The 6,585-nt window shown below is 37.9% G+C and overlaps 1 long non-coding RNA gene across 2 annotated transcripts; it reads left to right on the forward strand.

The window, feature by feature from the left end:
• Window positions 1-288: 288 nt before the first annotated feature.
• On the forward strand, window positions 289-5,034 carry LOC136294840 (uncharacterized). 2 transcript variants are annotated; one of them, XR_010722516.1, is made up of 4 exons: window positions 289-388; window positions 722-805; window positions 3,581-3,685; window positions 4,459-5,034. It is a non-coding gene; the product is annotated as an uncharacterized lncRNA (long non-coding RNA). The 2 variants fall into 2 exon arrangements; XR_010722502.1 differs by lacking the exon at window positions 289-388 and adding an exon at window positions 447-515.
• Window positions 5,035-6,585: the final 1,551 nt, after the last annotated feature.

The raw sequence follows: 6,585 nt of genomic DNA on the forward strand, positions 1-6,585 counted from the left end.
CTGACCTCTCTTCCCTGACTTTCCTAACACACCCATGCACAAGCTGCCTACCTAATTTTCCCCTAATGGGAGAAAAATTAAAATCAAAACCAATAGGAATTGAAATCAGCCCACAGACTAGAATTTCCTAATTAAGAATGCACTCATTATAGGCAATATTAATGCCTGTCTAATACCAAGGAAAACTGCACAGAGTAATCTGACTGGTACCAGAACAATCAATGGCATCTATCTGTAAGAAATAAAGGGAAAGCAAGTGCTTAATGGAAAAACCTGTTCAGTGTGACTTATTGATTGCACATGGCTCCCACCTGAACAACTACCTGAAGCGCAGTGTTGTAGCTGCTGTGCAAATGCTGTGAGTGTATCTCCAGTGATTCTTGCTCAGGTAAGAAGCTTTGTTTTGCTTTAAATGGATAAAATTGCACACACCTGCATGACTTGGATGGTGATGTTACTGCAGAGTGTTGCTGAGTTGTATCCAGAGCCAGGACAATCTGGAAGTACATTCCTGGGTATCTTTTAAGAGAATGTATTTTATCTTTTAAAAAATTGTGTCTTTGAACAATGCAATATTTGATAATCTAATGGGAATGCTACAGTAAACAAAAAGGGGATGCTTTAAAGGAATTACTGACCTTTAAATGCCTGATTTCCTTTACCAATAAAATAGAGGTGAGTTTTAGCTCACATGTAATTTTATTGGAATTTTGATTCATAGGTGCCCTATGATTGACTGGAAATACCCTCTGGTTTTACTGTCTCAGGAAGAATACAAAATCTGAAATTGACTTGTAGGCCTGAGGTAGAGTAACTTTATTTTTTTTTTTTTATGAAAATAAGAAAGGGTACCTTTGGTGAAACATTAAATTTCTAGGTGGCTAAACATAGCTATGATGAATCAAAGCAAAAAAGTACTGAGATAGCTGAATGGAAGGTTTGAAAAAGTTGGTATAATTTTTTGCAAGTTCTGCTCTCACTTGAACTCACTTTAAATAGCCATTTCCAAATACTGTCTTACATAAACAGTTCTAAAAAACCTGTATCTGACAAATTGTCAAAATCATGTTCATGTAGATGGCTTTGTGAAGTATGGCTGCAGGTCAGATGTGGGTTCTGCCAGTTGTGCAGGGGTTTGTGAGAATTTTTTTTCAAAAAAGTATTAAAAGGGGACTCCTCAGTGTTATTTCTCATGGATCTAACAGCATTATTTTAAATGCAGAAACATGCAGGTGTTGCAGAAAACTCTAATAAGATATCTTGCATTTTGAGATTGTCATTGGGCTTGATATTTGTCTTGGGCTTAACATTTGCCTGGGAAATCAAAATTTTTTTATAGACTGATGAGCAGAGGTATTGGAAAACAGAAAGAACAATAAAATTTCAGTTAGTTTGTTTCCTCAGCCTTAGTAATGTTTGTATTAATAAATCCAAACTAGTGTCAAAACATCCCCAGCCTCTGGATCTGAGAAGGCACTTTAGGACACACTGTGTTTGTCATGCAGCCTAGAAGGCTGTGAAAATTTAAAGGCTTGCCATTTGGATAATGCTATCTTACTATTTTCCTCTGTCTAGGAGACAGTGGTGAATTACAGCATTTTGCTGCAGTAGATGATAGGACTGTGTATTAGTTTTGAATTAGTTCCACCTGTATAGGGAACAGAATAGGAATATTATTTTGGTGGGAACGGGTCGGATCTAGAAGCTCCTGATGAAGGGGCTGTTCATTGCTTGGTGTTTCTCAGGAGAAGCTATGTGTACATTAAAGCAGCTGTAAGAAGCAGTGTGGTTGGTGGAACCCATAGACTTACCTTTCCAAAAAGCAGTCTCAGGCAACGTCACTCTGAGTTTGTTCGAGAAGGGGCAATTCTTGGAATACAAATTCAAGGGTTGATTTGAGTCACACCAGGTTAGGATAGTTCAGACAGTGTTTATGCTGTGGGAAATCACTGAAATTTTGCCTTAAAATCCCTTAATTTCCAACAAATTATCGTGTGATGACTGAATGGTCAGCCATTGCAGCAGGAAAAAGAGTATATTGCTTTACAATGTTCTTTTTTGTTCTTTCTTACAATTTCAATTGTAATATTTGGTGAACAGCATCTGATTGATGGGAATGTAATGATAATCCACCTCCTCCACTTGACAAGCCAGAGAGAACATCCAGATAAAATAGCCTGTGCTTCTGACACCCAGAGATGCCTGAAACGGCTGCCAGAAGTTATTGAGCTGGAGAGAATTTAAAATGAATGAATTGGGCATGAGTCATGTCTTTCCACAGAGCAACTGTGGGCGCTGGCTGCTGGAGCACTTGAGAAGTCAACAAGGGCCCCTTTTGAGGGAACTGGGGGAAAATTTCATAACTGACTTGGATTTGGAATTCTGTAGTGCATTTGGGATAATAACACTCCACAACAGCTAAGATTATTTAAAGACAAGCAGCTTCAAATTGTCAACAACTCAAAAAAACAGCAAACTTGGGTGGTGAAGGGTGGCAGTGTTAATTGGTCTGGAAGCAGTATAAATACTTTCTGCATTTATCTCACTTAAAAATGTTCACTGGTGATATGTTATCAGTAATTTATGATGTGCCATGACAATCGCTTACGTTTCTGACAAAAATAGCAATTAGTTAGAAGAATGGGGATTCTCCTTGATTTTTTTCATCAAGTCATAAAGGGGATTTCTTTCCTTCCATGCACGAATTGCCAGTAAAAATCCTTTTAATTTGACAATTATCTCTCTTGCCTGAATTTGATCCAGTTTTTCAACTTTTCCAAGAATCTTAAAAAATGCTCTCATGAAATTACATGTATTAATTATGTGCATACCCACTGCATACATTGGCATGCAGTCATGGTGATAAGTATAAAAGAAACTCATCAATTTAATAATGCACTTTCTTGATACTTGATTCTTACATTGTTGCTTTTTTGATTTTGATTTCCCCTTCACAGACATGATAGGTATTAACAAATGCCAACTTCCAAAGGAAAAATAAAAGTGCATCAAAAATTTCAAGTGTTACCTCACATATGGGGAGTCCTCTATTGCCCCAAAATTTCGTGCAGGATGCTTATCAGGTGCAGGAAAATGAGTGGAGAAGTCCAATTTTTACAGCTGGGTATCACAGTGCAGATAGGAACTGCACTGTGTCTTCGCTTTCAACCTCAGGGAAAAGCATTTGGAGCACTGTGAGAAAAGTCATACATTTTCTGAAGATGATGACTGCTGTGTATGCAGAAGATCTCTGTGATCTAAGTCGTTTGGTAGCTGGAATAAAAATTTAAAAAAAAAATTCTGTTTGCAAAGTAGAGAAGTTTCAGTCATTCAGTTGTGTTGCTAAGTGCATTTACTTGTGTTATTGAGTGAACGCTAGTAGAGTTTGGAAAATGAAGTTTGCCTAATTCTTGATGATTTAAGAGATTCTAGAAATACATTTCAAAATTCAGAGGGAGCCTGAAAACACGGATGTAATATTATAGTTGTATTCAAATGCCACCAAAAAAAGAGACAGTGTTGGTGAAGATTCAGGTCAGAAGCAATTCACTTGCAATTCAAGTACATTTCCTCTTTGCAGGAGAGCTGGGGAATGCTGTTATGAAACTCCCCTTAATAAGTTCTATAAGCAGACTTATTCAAAAATTATTGGAGCCAACTGAAAGTACCTGCTTAGGAGTTTTGGGTAAGTCTTGGAACCATCAGATTTTAGTTATAAATGTAGTTATATTTAGTTATGTGCATACTCTTCCTTCTAGACCCACTTGTTTTATAACTCAGACTTAAAAAAAGCTTCACCTGACAAGTCAGTTTTTAGCTGTGGATGGAAGTTAAGATCTGAGCACCAAGTGTGGGGTGTTGAAATATGACAGAAAGTGGGCTTGCTTTTTAAAAATTATATTCTTTAATTATTTTCTTTATATTTTTAATGTAATTTGGAAAAAGATGTAGGAATTGAACCTCTTGGACTCCCTGTATCTTCTCTAGGGTTACTGTGTGAGGTGTCCACAATCCCAGGTGACATTGTTCATTGTCCGTGGCTTTAGAAAGTCATTGGAATAAACCTACTACATCACTCCCTCGGCGGTGTGGAGGTATGAAACACTGCAGCTGAAATGGAACAATGTTGCTTAATGTTAGAGAGCAGCCAAATGTTATATTCCAAACAAAGGGCAGAATGTGGTCAGTAAGATCAGTCAGTGGAAAAGGACACTCCATCTGATATATTACAGAAACAGTTCTGTTTTTTTCAGAAAGATACTTTTTTAGGGATGTATTTAATCTTTTATTGAACTCCCTGCACTGCATAACAGTGCAGTGGTATGAGCTGCTATACTCAGCTATACATGTTTTCCATTAGACCCCAAGGAACAGATCAGAAATGCCTGCAAATCAGAAGAGTAAAACTAATTGCAATGGAAAGATGTTATTTTTTTTCCCCAAATTTTCTCTTTCCAGGTACAGAATATATTTCTTCACTTCTTGGAGGGTAGGTGATAGGCTTATTTCAAGGTTGAAGAAGATACTGCAGAAATACCGTGTGGCAACAGTGTGAATCACGGGGCTTGTTGCTTCTAGAGGAGTATTTGGCTCAGAGGATTCTGGTTTTGGTGAAACTGTTGTTACCTCCCAACCCCTATCCTCAGACATTGACCTGTTATGTCAGTGGCACTGAATAAAAATGATCCAGAGTTAACAGACAGGAAAATAATTTTCAATCTGAAAAAAAGGCAACTAGCAATTTAAAAACCCCAAACCCAACAAAACAACATACCATGCTAACTATCTAGTTTTTCAGTTAAACTCATCAGGGAAAGAAATTAATTTTGCTTCTGGAAAAAACATTCCTCCAGATCCTGTCTCTTTCTATAGCTTTGTGTGCAGGAACACAGTGTGTACTAGAAGAGGTGGCCCATTCTTTTATACCACTTTGACAGGAGCAGTGAATTTCAGTTCCCAAATCTTCTCGGGTGTGGAAACTCTGAGGCACAGTTCACAGACCTGGGCTGTCTGCTGGAAATACTGTCAGGAATGATAAAAATGATAATAAATTTGCTTTTACTGCTCCTTTCTGTTGTAGTAAATTTGTCCTGTATATTTATACAAAAATGTGTACGGACCTTCTTTATAAACCCCTGGGGAGGAATTTGTGCACAAAAGTAACATTCTCTTTCTCTTCACTTATGTCTGTAGTGTCTTTTTATATTTGTGGAAGGTGTCCAACAGGTTGGAAAATGCATTGAAAACCTAAGCCAGCCAGTACAATACTGGTTCTAGTTTAAACAAAACCAAGCAGATTTTCCCCTTTCCAAAGCAGTGTCTCCAAAAATACTTCTCAGGTTCAGAGAGTACATTTTTGTCCCAGTTTAACTCCTTCTGTACTGAATAACAAACAAGGCTATTTTTGCATAGCATAATACATGTCCCTTTTCAGGGAAAATATATTTCACAGAATCATGGAACTGGTAGGGTTGGAATAGACCCCTGGAGATCACCCAGTCCAACCCACTTGTCAAGGCAGGGTCACCTGGAGCAGGTTACACAGGAATGTGCCCAGGTGGGGTTTGAATGTCTCCAGAGATGCAGAATCCACGAGCTCCCTGGGCAGCTCTTCCAGTGCTCTGCCACCCTCAATGTAGAGAACTACTTCCTCATGCTCAGGTGGAACTTCTTGCAATTTAGTTTATGGACATTGTTCCTGGTCCTGTCACTGAGAACCCTCAAAAAGAGTGTGGCACCTGTCCTTTCTCTAACAGCAGAAGAAAGTTTGAGCAGAATTGTAAGAATTTCTTACATATTTGGCCAAAATCTTTGCTAGTACAAAATGAAGTTAGCACAATAGCATTTATGTCTAGTAGTGCAGAATTTGGACCATAGTGCATGAATCAAGGGCAGTGGCAAAGGAAATGTCATCATTTCCCTGTGATTTTTTTTTTTAAATTTATTATTGTTTGTCTGGGAGCCTGATGCCTTCCTTCTCCCTTCCTCTAGAGTGGGATCTCCTCTAGAGGGTAAAACTTATGGCTACAGTCTGGATTCACCAAGAAGTGGACAGGATATCCATCACGTTTTGTCCACCCTTTGATCTGCAATGCTCATCTGCAGGGAACATATGGCATTTTTTGAAAATTGTTTTGTAAAATTTCACCAGAATTTTCCAGCATGTATCCTTGCTAAATGGAAATGTCATGTGTATTTTATTGCTGAATGAGGAGAAGCAGGATTGGTAAAATGAAAATATTGGTCAAATGTAAGTATTAAAAAAAAAACTTATAGCCTTTCCCAGCTAATTTCCAGAATGTTATGTGCAGATTTTTGTTATGAGGATGTGAAAGACAATATTTTCTGGATATGGTCTTTGTATTTCCTGAACTTAAGACTTAACAACCTTTCAAACTCCACAACACATCTAAAGCATAGCTCCATACTAGCCACTGTGAAGGAAATTAACTTTAACCCAAACAAAACCAAAACAGCACTCAATCAAAGGCAGCAAACCAACAACTAAAATCTTGTCTCAATAGGTTCAAGCTCCTCCAGACATGGTATGAGGATGCAAATAACCCATTTTAAGCAGTCAGACAA

The sequence above is a fragment of the Chamaea fasciata genome, unplaced genomic scaffold, assembly GCF_029207755.1.
Source record: "Chamaea fasciata isolate MVZ Bird 193981 ecotype frontalis unplaced genomic scaffold, bChaFas1.0.hap1 SCAF_1, whole genome shotgun sequence".
In the NCBI taxonomy this organism is placed as follows: domain Eukaryota; kingdom Metazoa; phylum Chordata; class Aves; order Passeriformes; family Sylviidae; genus Chamaea; species Chamaea fasciata.